At 28.3% G+C, this 14,615-nt stretch overlaps 1 long non-coding RNA gene across 1 annotated transcript in view; it reads left to right on the plus strand.

Annotated features, from left to right (window-relative positions):
- Window positions 1–585: 585 nt before the first annotated feature.
- The window catches only part of LOC123262399, a 110,206-nt gene continuing 96,176 nt past the window's right edge, over window positions 586–14,615 (plus strand). Inside the window, exon 1 of the long non-coding RNA XR_006508939.1 lies at window positions 586–775. This is a non-coding gene — a long non-coding RNA (uncharacterized LOC123262399). The remainder of the gene's footprint in view (window positions 776–14,615) is intronic.

Raw genomic sequence — 14,615 nt, forward strand, 5'->3', positions numbered from 1 at the left:
TGTCAAACATGAACGGTAAATAATTTTTTTATAAGTTACAATCGAACTCTGGAACATTTTAATTCACACAAGACAATTTTAATAATGAACTTGATAAATTTTATTGAATTATAAATCAAAACATTTTTTAATTGTCTTTGATATTTTTTTTTCTTAAGACATTTTAATTTTTAAATAATTTTTTAATTTTATTTAATGTACAAATTTTTTCTGAAAAATTATTTTTAAAAAAATGCATTTATAATTTTTTTAAATTTCTTCATATCAATATTTTTTCTCATTCTTTATGCCATGATTTATTTATTCTAAAGAATTTTAAAATTTATCAAATATCTGCTAAATTAATTTTTATCTAAGTAATAAAAATTGTCTAATGTTTATTAAAATGTTTTTAAAATATTTATGACACTAAAATGGACAGACTTGAATTATTTTTAATTTTTTTAATTAATTTAGTGGTAAAAAAAAATTTTTTTTTAGTTTTCTGCAATTACAAAATTTTATTTTTTTAAATTCGACAAAATTAAAAAAATTATAAATTTTGATATAAAATTTTAATTCTTGAACAAAATACCAAAATGACATTAAGTGAAGTTGAATATTTATTTTAAGTGTAGTGAAATAATAATAATAGTGAGTAGTTAGTAATATTAGTAATCAAGTGTTTAATTAAAATATTTAACAAGTGTCTTGAGAGTTGACAAGTGATCAAGTGTTTTAGTTCTTCTTTTTGGAGCACTTCAAGAAATCAACGCGCATCAACTTCCATCATGTGGTAAGTCTAAAAACTCTCAAGTTGTATAAAATTTTTTTTTTTTTAATAATTATTCAGAGTTAAATAATAATAAAGTTAGCCGACATTTTTATTTTTTGATTTTGTTTAATTTATTTAATTATAACTAAAAAAAATTTTTTTTTCAATTGTTCTTACAGTTTTTTAAATTTTTTGTAATTGAAATTAAAAAAAAAAATTTTTTTTATAATTTTTTCAATAAAAAAATTCTAAAAATTTTTAAATATCAGCTAACTTTATTATGAATGATAATTTAGTTTTTATGACACTAAAAAGTTAAGTCACTTAAAAATTTTTTAATTTTATTTAACAAATAAATTTTTTTTAAAAAATAATTTTTTAAAATTTCTATAAATTTGTTTTTCTCATTTTTTTGCTATAATTTATTTGTTAAAAAAATCATCAAATATCTGGTAAATTAATTTTAAATTTTATATTAACTTAAAAAGTGTTGTTATTTTCTTTTTTTTTTATACGCATAATAAATGAGTTTTATAAAAATAAGTAGTGCTTAAATAAAAAAAGTGAATAGTGAGCGCAATAAGAAGTGTAGTGTTTAGTGAAAACTAATAAATCATCTTCATCATCATTAACATCAAAATACCGGTGAGTAATTTAAAAAAGAAAAAAAAACATTCCTAATAACCCAAATTAATGAAAAAAAAATTTTCCAGGTACGGCAGCACGCACGTCCAGTTCCAAAAACAGTAAACTAAGGAATAACGTCATCTTGAAGAGCCAGCGGAACCGGTGAGTTAATTTTTGAATAGACTTCCGGCGAGAAATTACCATTGAATTTAAAAAAAATGAAACTCCGGAGCGAATGAGAGTGCATGTGTGGTTCTTCCAAATAAAAAGGTTTTGGGTCGCTGTAGAGCGTACAGCGTACAGATAAGAAGAGGTTGATTGACTGAATTTAAAGTACCGAAATAAAAAACACCTCAACTCTGAAAATAATAATATTTAATACGTGGGTGCAGCTTATGCTTATGCTTATGCTTATGCTTATGGGTTACATTATATTATATTATTATATATCTGAACACGAATATGAGTGTGAGTAGAGGCTAGAAAGTGTCGCCAAGTGAGCTAAAGAATAAGCTGAAGGTATATACACAAATGAAATGAATATAAATAATAAAAAAAAGAGTCCGGGTCAGTTTGAATAATTTTGACCACACCTCTCGTCAGTCGATACACCGAGCAGAGTAGAGGCTGAGTGAGGTATTATATATGAATACATACATTTAAATGTCGACACCAACGGAAATCTATTGTCCCCAATTTTTCAGACAGTTTATCTCTTAGACGCACCGCATATTTTTATCGTTATTCCTCAACTAAACCATAAATTTATAACATCGATTTAATATTTATTTGTCGTCGATAGGATATTTACTCCAGAGCAAACATTAATAATTTATCCGACCCTTAAGCCGAGAAGAAAATTTATAAGCCGTGGATATTTACAGAGTAGTTTAGATTTTTTTAACCTCGCGACCACCGCGACCAATTTGACTTCTAAAATTCCAATCCCTGGATCCTCTGTTGATTCGCTGAGGATCATAAGCTAGACAAAAAGTAATTTGGTCGCACCAGCTGCCAACTACGGTCCATTTCACATTTTCTGAAGCTTCCTTATCATCATTCTTGATTTTTAACTAATATATTAGTCATAAATTATTTATAGGAATCATTGGATGGTTTTGTCAACGGACGAGGAGCTGTAACGAAAGTTCACGGGTAATTATTCAGATTAGTTCATTTAGTTAGTTGTGGGGATTTTATGTCCTGGCGCTTGATCGTGAAAGATCATTCCTGGGCATTTAAGGTGAGAAGGAATACTTAACTTATTCTGTTTCAAGATGTTAGAGGTGTTTATTTATTTTTTTTTTTTTGGTTTGCATTGGAATTGTGTTGGGAAAGAAAGATGGTTCGTTAATTGTGCTGATGATAATTATTTTATTGCTGTGGGCTCTATGTGTGTAATGAGGACAAGTGTTTCTATTTATCAAGGATCTTTTTTATTAGCTAATACGTCAATTTTATTTTTTTTAGACTTCAGAAAATTTTTTATTTTAATTTGCTTTAAATAATTTATATTAAAAAATTTTGGTAATTATTTACAAGGGTTCACTCTATTTTTGACCATATCTAGGTGGAAAATTAATATTTTTTTAATTCTGGTTGTTTTTACGGCGCATTTATAATCAAAAATGTTAAAGAAAAAAATAAAGATTTTAATAGCTTTTTTTGCCTTCAAAAGTCGGAAAAAATTTTGGCTCATTTTTTTGGATAAAATTTCTATTTTATCTTTTTTTGATATATATATATATATATTTTTTTTTTTTTTTGAAAAATACATAAAAAAATGAACAATTAAAAAAAATTGAGTATCACAATTTTTTTTTAATTTTATAAATTTTTTTGAAAATTTGTTAGAATTGTGATAAACTTTTTTTTTAATTTTTCATTTTTTAATGGATTTTTCAAAAAAAAAAAAAATATATCAATAAAATCAAATAGAAATTTCCTTAAAAAAATTGAAAATGAAAAAAAATTAATAATTTAAAAAAATTAGAAAATTTATTAATTTAATTTAAAATTTATTAATTTAAAAATTAATAATATAAAAAAATTTTAAATTTTATTAATTCAAAAATTAATAATATAAAAAAATTAAAAATTTTAATTTTATTAAAAAAAATGACTATACCAAAACTCCTAGCTTAAAGTTTAAAAAAATTAGAATAATTCTATTGAAAATAAATTTTTTTTCCACATAATAAGAAATTGAATAATTCAAATCAAAGAAAAAAAATTATTTAGAATACCAAAGGAGTTAAGAAGGTAAATAGAAGAGATAATTGAACACAATGTATCAACAAGATATTTAGACTTGTAGGTAACACCAAAGAATAGATATTTTAGAGGTGAGTGAGTGAGGGTCTTGTAGACATACATGACACCGGACAAAACATGTCCGGTCCAGTAGGATGACCCTACGCCGCGCCTTTTGTCGAGCCAGAGAACCAAACAGCGAAAGGTATTGCCAAGACAAGTTTGTATAAGTTTGTTTGTTTGTGTGTGTGGTGTCTTTGTCATTATATAACGCTATTGTGGCCACACTTGCCGGTCTTGGAATAAGTATCCAGTCTGTAGCGTGTAGACATCATATCACATGTATATTTACATCCAAAGGTACCAATACAATATCATTTAGCCCCTTTGCATACTATTAAAATGACGATGATTGTCATTTTTTCCTCAGCTCGTCATCTCGTCCCCTGCATTATTTTATTTTTCTACATGCTCGAAACTCAGTGGCCCGCCTTCGCCACCTCCTCTCAAGAAAGTTTATGTAAAACAGAATAAGAATGAGAGGAATAATAATGTTAATATAATATAATAATGTTAACATTACTATAGGAGTAGAGTAAGAAGAATTTGTCCCGTACCCCGTACCGTTTACTCTCACTCGTACTCTGCTCAGTACCGTAATTCATTGTCTCAACTCGACTCAACTTGTTTTTTTGCTTATTCTTATTGTTGTTTTGTCTCTTATTTTGCTTTATAGATACGGACGTTATTATTGAGACTTTGATGATCACTCCTACACACTTTATCTCCTATTATTAACTATCCAGATATCTCATCTTGAGAACTTTAATGTCTTTTCATTTTATTGATCGATTGTAAATTTATTGTCTAATAATTTCAATACTTTCTTCTTTTATTAGTTTTTAAACTTTTATTCAAGAAAATTGCTTCAATTATTTCTGGCTATAATTAACATTTTAAGAAATTTTTTTAAATTGAAAAAAAATTATTTTGTTGAATAATCCATTAAATAATTCATTTAAAAAAATTTTTTATAATTTTTGATCAGAAAAAAAAAATTTCTAAGTTACTACTTGTTCTAAAACATTAAAAAAATTTTTTTTTAACTACAAAATAATTTTTCTAATTATTTGAAAACAAATTCAAGTGAATAAAAAATTTTTTTTTGAATAATTGATTAAATAATTCGTGTAAAAATTTTTTTTTTTTCTATTTTTTGGACTATAAAATAATTTTTTTAATTATTTCAAAACAAATTCAAGTCAAAAAAAAATTTTTTTGAGTTTTTTAAATTGAAAAAAAATTTTTTTTGAGTAATTGATTAAAAATTCGTGTAAAAAATTTTTTTTTCTATTTTTTTAACTATAAAATAATTTTTTAAATTATTTCAAAATAAATTTAAGTGAGAAAAAAATTTTTTTTTTTACTCTTAATGCCCAAAAAAAAATATTTTAAAGCTACTAATTGTCCTAAATCGTCTCTAGCCAGCTTTCATTTATTTATATTTACTTTCGTATTCGATTTACATAATTACACGTAAATTAAAAAAAAACCACATGCACTCGACATCCGACGATGAGGGTCAGATCGAATTTATCTTGGCCCTCACCTGTTGGCTCGCCAATGCGGGCCACGATGGGGCAACTGACCACACTGCGGTCCCTACTTTTGTATTCAAACATAAAATTTTTTCAACTCTCTATTAATACACTTAAATATAATATAACTGTATATTTATAAAAAACGAAGCCTCGATTTATCATTTAATTAAATTCTCAAAAAAAGAAACAAAAATAAAGTTTAGATTTAAAAATTGGAAAAGTAAAGAATGAAACATTAATTAAATAAAAGAGTTGTGATAAAAATGCCAGATATAACTTTTTAGGTGAGCAATGAGTCGTGTTTTTTTATGACCAACTGTACGACCCGCATTTCATTTCGAATAGAAGTGACACAGGCGTGTCCGTGGATTATATTTCTGATATGCCTTTAACTGTGGATCCGTTCATCTTACACACATACATTTAAATAAATGTACATATGTATGAACGTAGACCAGGGATTCCCCGAACAATAGGACACATGTCAAAACAATAGGCACAGGTGTGGAAAATAGTGACGTAAAGTCGTTTAATTACGAATTACAATTACGATATTTCGGCTAGACCTTGAAAAATTAAGGTTAAAACTAGTCAACATTTATAAATACAAACAAATAATATAAATATTATCGGTAATGTGTAGCTGACTGATAAATGGTGTGTAAATATTTGAGGCTCAGAGCAACTAAAGGATTTTATTTAGTTACTCTAGCACCATATCTTACCGGGATAAAAGTTTGTTAGAATTTTTTTTGGTATTAAATTTTTTGGAACGACTTCGATTGCGAGTACATATTACATGTGGAATATTATATAGAACATACATCAGCTGAGCACATACTCACGTATCCAGTCAGCGGTCTTTCATATGTAATATCAGTCACTTAAGCTATCGTAATCCCGTGACGCAGAGTTATTTCGATGAATTTAATCGTTTCATGTTTTGGATTATCCTCGATTTTCATTATTTAAAAAAAAAAAAAGCAATTTTTACGGAATTTTGTAGATGTTTAGAATTTTTTATTTAGGAAAAATCCTGTGAATATTATCGAAATGACAAGTTGATCTTAAAAACGATAAATTCATTTTAGTTTTGGATATTGACGTCTCTATAATCGGAATCAAAATTATATTCAACCGAATAAATATCTAATTAGTCAATCAATGCAATTATCACTATTTAATAAATAAAATGACTAAACAAACGATTTTTAATGAATTATTATTATTTTTTCAACTAACAAATTATCGAAAAAATATTATAAACTTAAAAGATTAACTGATCAACGATCCATTTAATGAGATTAATTATTAGTCAATTGGTTTAATAGTTTTGTTCGGTTAGGCATGTCTAAAAAAGGTCTCGCCATTTATTAGTATAGATATATATTATTTAAGATATATATTTAGTTTATTTAGAGGACATGTTATTCAAGAATATAAATACTACTATGAAAAGTTAGTTAGTTTGGTTGGTTAAATTTCACCCTGATATTTAAAATAAACTTTTTTAATCTCCTGCATTTTTTGTTACAAATTTTATCGACATTTATTTAGTAGTTTCTTTAGTTAGGTCTTGAAAAAATTGTTTATTTATTAGCACAGACAAAAACAAGCTATAAAATTTGCTAAATTAAAAATCAACAAATAAATAATAGTACAAAAAGTTAATTTGGTTGGTTAAATTTGACCCTGATATTTAAAATAAACTCAAATTATTTATCATTTTTATTTTATCTAATTTTAAATAAAATATTATTGAATAAATAAATGTCGATTAAAATAAACTAGCAACCTTGCAGTCACTATGTGACTACCATGATTTGTGAACTATAAAAAATTTTAATTTTGCTTCATTAAATAATGATATGTTAAATTGCATTGTACTTTCTTAAATATTGACATTTTTAAAGATATAAGCTCACCCCGATGTTACACTCATCAAGAGCTTTCATTTGAGTACCCACATGCATTTTTGATATATTTATCATATCTACATATATAAAATATTTATATAAATATATGAAAAATTGATGTGGGTACCCAAATCAAAGGTTTTGATGAGTGTAACATCGGGATGAGCTTATATCTTTAAAAATGTCAATCATTGACGAGATACAAGGTCATTTCTTATTTATTTATCTAAAGATAGAGCATTTTCGAATGCAGCCTAAATACTTATCATCTTATGCCAAAAAATCTAGTTTATAAGTGTATTTTTTGTTAAAAATTGAATGTATCTTTATTTAGTAGTTTCTTTGAAAAAAAACTCTTCATTTATTAGCACATATAAATTTATTTTTTTCAAAAAATTCATCAGATGATCGATACTATTTTTTAAGTAAACAATGATAGAATCATAACAGTTGGAATTAGTGAGGTAAACGCGTGTAAAGAATTATCAAAGAATAAAGTCAGAGCATAAGAATAATAATAATAAGCGTAATAATGGAAGGTATATATAATACATAATATATAATATAAGAAGCACACGGGAGAGTAGCCAAGAATGGAGATCCTAATCTCCAGTGTGGTAGGCCTTCGGTCGAAAATTCAATTAAACTTTTGATACGGGCAACAACTGAGTACAGTGGAGTAGAGCAAAGAGCAAGAGATTGGACGGGAGTACGGCTGTGTAAACTTAAATTTCGCAAGCTTGACGTACTTTCCTTACATCGGTGAGCGGTCCAGGGCAAGCTTAAAACGATTAGACGTCTCAGCTTTGTGTTCTCCATTTGTACAAATATATCATGCCCATGATGCTTTTTAATACCCTGTATACCTTACCGTGTCCGTCCCCCGTTTCCTTAGTGACTATTGCTGCTGGTTTATTTTTTACCGGCCGGCTGACGCCCTCAGGAAAAATCCAAATTTATCTCGATTTGTCGGGCTCAATATACCGGTGTATAGGATATAAGATATGGGATATGAGGACGCCCGGAGCGCCGGACAGTCTACAGGATATTGTCATATCTCCTCACACCTTCTTTTGCTTCTTACATTACACCGTGGCTTTATTCGCGCACTCCAAGGCTTTTAATCCCGACAATTGGACTTTTATGTCCACGTAAATCTGATCTATCGCGAGTCATTTTTTTAAAATCAGTTTTTGATCTAGATATTAATTTATTGCCGGATTTAGTTTGATAGAAATTTTTTTTTAGGGTCAAAGTATTTTATTAGAGAATTTTTTATGACAGGTATAAAATTAAATTTATTATATTAAAAATATTCAATTTACTGAAAAAAATTATCTGATTTTGAAGAAATTTTTTTTAAGTGAAAAAAAAGTATTTTGAAGTAAATTTTTTGTCTTTTATTAATTCAACATTTATAAAAATTTCAAAAATTTATTTTCTGTTCAAAAAATAATTTTTTTTTAACTAAGTAAAATTCTTAAATAGAAAATTTCTTTTTATTTTTTTAGTTTTATTTTCTGCAGCCACGATTGAATTTCTAAACTTAATTCAAACTTATAATCTCTAAGATTCAATATTTCAAGAGAATGTTTGTCTTAAATTAAGTATTTTTTTTCCAGCGCTGACAAAATTGAACATTACTTATAAAAAATCTATGTTATTAAGAGAATAAGAAAAATTTTGTGTCTAGGATAGTCACATGATAAAATCGGTTTTTTTTTTTTTTAGAGAAATTTAGTGTCATTGCAAAGGTCTTGACTTGAATTTGTGCCTTTTCAAGGTTTTATATCATTTTCACCATTAGTCAATTTATGATGATAAGTATTTAGACTGGATTCAAAAATGCTCTATCTCTAGATACGTAATTAAGAAATGACCTTGTATTTTGTGAACTATTGACATTTTTAAAGATATAGGCTCATCCCGATGTTACACTCATCGAGACCTTTCATTTGAATACCCACATCAATTTTTCATATATTTTATATATTTATATATATTATATATATGTAAATATGAAAAATATATCAAAAATGCATGTTGGTACTCAAATGAAAGCTCTTGATGAGTGTAACATCGAAATGAGTTTATATCTTAAAAATATATGTTATACATGAAAAATATATAAAAAATGCATGTGGGTACTTAAATGAAAACTCTTGATGAATGTAACATCGGGATGAGCTTATATCTTTAAAAACGTCAATATTTAAGAAAGTACAGTGCAATTTAACAAAAGTCATTATTTAACAAAGAAAAATTTTATTTATTTATAGTTTGCAAATTACGGCAGTCTTATAGTGATGCAAGTTTGCTAGTATTTAATTATTTTAATTTACATTAAAATTTTTTATTTCCACAAGTTAAAAAAATTTTCCAAACAAAGAAATTTATTTGTCCGACAAACTAAAATCATAAAAAAAGAAAACATTATTTTTTTTTTACTTTCACTAGAAAGCAGAGAAATGTATTTTTTCTTTTTTCCTTTGAATTGTAAAAGTCCAAGGGTCCAGCTGATTATATTTTGAGGTGACGTGAAATAATCTGTCGCACCTAACCAACCGGTAATAATCACGGACAATAAAACTAAAAAAGCATAAAAAATGTGTGGCATAATGACAATGAGGGAGAAAAGTCTGTGTGTATATATGTATTATTATATATAATAATAGATTGCAAAAATGTGGTGCGAGGGAGTGACGAGGACGAAGATAGATTGGGAATCAGAGTGGATATGGATATGAATGAAAAAGCGGAAATGAATGAAAGACGTTCGTCATTCTGTGTCTGTTTGCTCTTACCCACTGTTGGAACTCAGAAGCTGGATGCATCAGATCAAGATCGGTTGGGTGTTGCGTCGTCTCCTTTACACGTTACATTATATTTTGTTCTTTTCGGCGAATCGTCAATCATAGGCAAATATGACACACTCCCTGACGGATAATGGCCCAGAGCTGAGCGTAAATAATCTCCGCTGACTCGGCGGATTCGGACACCCGACTTAACTTGTACTCTGTACTCTCACTCATTTTATTTTACTTGGCTGGTCGCCAACTCGTAAAAAACGTGACTCGATCGTTTAAAATTTTAAACGTTCGCTGGACAATGACTCGTTTTTTATAATCCTCAAAATTATACGTCATGATTTGATAAAAAAGTCTTTTTGTGTTTTGTATTTTATAGGGAGCAGTTACAGTTTGGAGAACAAATTCTCTTATTGGTTAATGATCTTTTGGGGCGGTAATGGGATGAGTAGACAGTTGGGGTGGTCATTCGTTGGGAAATTTTTGTTGTAATAATTTTCATAGGTTTCAAAATGACGTAAAATCGATTGATTTTATTTTACAGCCATTTCTGATGTACTTTTTTATTTTTTTTTTTTACATGAACGAAAATTTCCATTAATTATGTTTTGAAAAATTTTAAAGAAAAATATTTTAAATTATCGATATTATTAGAAGAATAAGCAAAATTTTGTGGCCAGTGTATTTATATGATAAAATGGGTTTTTGTGGTTGAATTGGGTATCATTAGAAAGGTCTTGACCTAGAGTTTTGCCTTTTTAAGGTTTCATATCATTCTCACCAATAGTCAATTTATGATGATAATTATTTAGGCTGCATTCGAAAATTCTCTATCTCTAGATACATAATTAAGAAATAACCTTGTATCTTGTAAACTATTGAAATTTTTAAAGGTATAAGCTCATCCTGATGTTACATTCATGAAGACCTTTTATTTGAGTACCCACATCATTTTTTCTTATATTTTATATATTTATGAATATTATATATATGTATATATGAAAAATATATCAAAAATGCATGTAGGTACTCAAATGAAAGCTCTTGATGAGTGTAACATCGAGATGAGCTTATATCTTTAAAAACGTCAATATTTAAGAAAGTACAGTGCAATTTAACAAAAATCATTATTTAATAAAGCAAAATTTTATTTATTCATAGTTTACAAGTCACAGCAGTCACATAGTGACTGCAAGGTTACTAGTTTCTAAATATACAATTTTTTTTTTTTTAATTATTAATATTCTTTTTTTTTTACATCCACTAAAATTTAAAAGTAATTAATAGTTAATTAAAATTAATTCGAAAAACAATCTGTAATTAAATCTTGAAATTCTGAGCTTAATACTAAAGAAAAAAAAATTATGATATCTTTTTTGTAGGAAATTTAATTTCCTACAAAAATAGTTACCATTTTTTCGCTATCTCTCTTCTTTCACCCTAAATTTCAGCTCAATCCTAATTCGACAAACATTCTCTTAAATCATAAAAAATTAAAATAAAAATTTTTTAGTACAAAATACCAAAAAAATTAATTAAATATCTCCGATCTAAATTCATTAGCAGCAAATTAACCGATTGTGTAATAGATAAATCGATAAATTATCAATTACAAAACCTGTAAGATAAATAAAAAAATTAGCTTAGATAGATAAAAAACAAACATCAGTTATAAATCGCGAGCGTGGAAAATCTGGCTCGCTGACAGCGTCGATCCCAGTCGGGATTTCTCTCTCTCTAATTCTCAACTTATACTTATACTTGAGTTATTACACTTATACTTCCACTGATAGTTTAGTTGTGGTTGGTCGGCATGTGTGCTGGATCTATCGGCGACCTAAGACTTTCACTGCTCGGCGTGAACGTGCCTGAGAATGAGTCGTGATGTGGCATCCTTATGTACACACATCACTAGAAAAAGGCTACAATATGTACCGAGTTGATATATACACATTATACAGGCAAAGAGTTAAGTACAGAGCCCAAAAGAGAAAGACCCCGTCAAACTGTGCATACGTTACATGGAATAGATTAACATAGTACAGAGCATCAAGGATCGCGGATCGCGGATCCTGAGTACCGACTCAGATCTATTCCCGGCTTCCAACTCCCCCGCATCTATTCCGTACCCTTCACTGATGGTTAGCCGTAGGTAGTACCTACTTGTACTTACACATTTAAGTTAATCGAAATGGGGATACGCGGTACGAATAAAGGAGCCGGTATGTGTACACATATGTACGGGAGTATTCATTACACACATGTGTCTGCATCACATGCATTCCCATCGCGAATAATCCGTTTTGACTCAATACCACTCGGCTTGTTATTACATCGCCGCGAAAAAATGGGTAACTTCCATACCAGCACTGTGTACTAGCAGCCGCAATAAAGGGAGGGAGGAGGGGAGGTGGGAGAGAAGGTCGCGCGTGGCGCTGATATTATACGATGATGCGCTTCACCACACATTTTACTGCTAGGCTGCTGTATTGTATGTACGCTTAGTTATTACTGCGCTTGCTGTTCAGGTTCTTTTTGTTCTTGTTATGGCAATGGCGCTTATTTCTTCTTATGTGTTGATACACATCAAGACGGAGCTTTAATTTTTTAGCAAACTCCCGGTATCCGGAGTCACGGCTATTTTTGGAGCTTTCTTCCAAGGAGTTACTGACCTCTGGCCAGTTCGTGGTATCTGACTATTTTTAAAAGGCTAAAAATCTCATTGTGATTTTGGTCGGGAACAAAGGAGAGGAATTTTTTTTTTTGGTTAGTTATTTGAATTTTATTTTAATATTGATTCTAATTAGATGTAAAATAGAATAGTTATTTTGTTTGAATTAATATTTTGGCTGAAATATGAAAGATGAAAAATTTTATGATGACTTTTTTTTATAGAAAATTTAATTTCCTAGAAAAAAAGGTCTCTTATTTTTTTGTATCTTCAATATTTTACTTGTAATAATTATAATAATATTGAAAAAATAAATAGCAATACAAATAAATTTTTTTCATTTTTTATTTAAACTAATATTAGGTCTAGAAAATTAAACATGCGGAAAAATTTATAAGGAATTTATTGACTGGAGAACAAAATTCTTGGCTTAAGAAAATTTGTCGGGTGCCTGAAGGAAGACCGAAGTTGTGTTAGCCGAAGTAAAATTTTTTATTTAAATTCTATTCTTGGTGGAAGTCATTTTTTCTTAATTCAAATTATCATAAATATTTGATACAATAAATTTTTATTTTTGATCAAGATTTTTAGATACACTGATAAAAAAATTGACTTGACTCAAGAGCCAAACTCTTGAACCAAGAATTCCACTTTGAAGAAAATGATTTTCTTGAGTCAAGAGAATAAATTCTTGACTCAAGAAAATTTTCTTAGACCAAGAATAATTTCTTAGCTCAAGAATTTTTTCTCTTGACTCAAGAAAATCATTTTCTTCAAAATGGTATTCTTGGTTCAAGAGTTTGGCTCTTGAGTCAAGTCAATTTTTTTATCAGTGTACGTTAGGAAAGCATCGCCACCTACTTCAGCTGAGAAAAAAATTTTTTCACCTTGAGAAAATTTTTCTCTTGAATATTTGATACCCATTTTATATTATTTTAGCGTGCAATCATACATATTGAATGAAAAAAATGATTCAATATTATTTGATCTTCCCATTTGACATATTAATCAATAAAAATATTAATGAAAATTTACTTCTATCTTTATATTTAATTTTTTGGAGCAAAAGAAAAATTTTCTCAAGACAAGAAAATTTACTTCTATCACGAACAAAATTTTTTGGAGCAAGAGGCTGAATTTTCTCAAAACATCAAGATTTTCTTGACTTAAATAAATTTTCTTGGATCAAGATACGTATTTCTTAGTAAGAGAATTAATTTTGTTGGAATAAATGAAATTTCTTGTGTCAAAAAAAATTTTTTTCGCGTAAGAAAATAATTATGAAGAACAATATTTTCTTGGTTCAATCAAACCTTTTTTTCTGTGTATTTATTTTAAATTTTATTAAAAAAAAAAAAAAGTCAAAAATATAATCTCCCCTAATTTAAAAAACCCAAATCTAACACTTACGAAGAATTAAAAAAAAGTCCCGTTGACCCTAGACCCGAATGTAGGGTCTAGGTAGTGGAAATAGACTGACCAGTCTCCAGCGAAAAAAAATTAAAGTAGAAAAGGGAGCAAGTAATAGTATAGCAGTATAAAAGTATATATAGCTAAATAGTGATCTAAGGTAGAGCCTATAGACCTTTAGACTTTAAACTAAGGAGTTTTTTATAACTAGCAAAGGCCGGAGACCAGCTGACCGGCGTGGGAAGAAACATTCGCCATATTAACAATCTTTTTCATTAAACGTATCCTTTGTAAGTCTGAAGGCAGTTTGTTGTCTAATGTAGCAGCTTGCGATGGCTTAAATAATGGAACAGGTATCGCGGTCTTTAAGAAGAATTAAGTGTAGCGTGCAGGGGAAAAATTGCTAGGGCGATACCGCTGGACTAACAGTGTACTAAGACTGTGAACTTAACCGGGATACTTTTATTTTACTATAGAGTTTGTACTGAAGACGAGGAAAAGGCAGATCCGGAATCCATTTCCGGATACCGTGAAATTAGTCCTATTGTCTCGCGGCTCCCCGTTGTAGGCATTCCC

Source organism: Cotesia glomerata, linkage group LG4 (assembly GCF_020080835.1).
Source record: "Cotesia glomerata isolate CgM1 linkage group LG4, MPM_Cglom_v2.3, whole genome shotgun sequence".
Taxonomy (NCBI): domain Eukaryota; kingdom Metazoa; phylum Arthropoda; class Insecta; order Hymenoptera; family Braconidae; genus Cotesia; species Cotesia glomerata.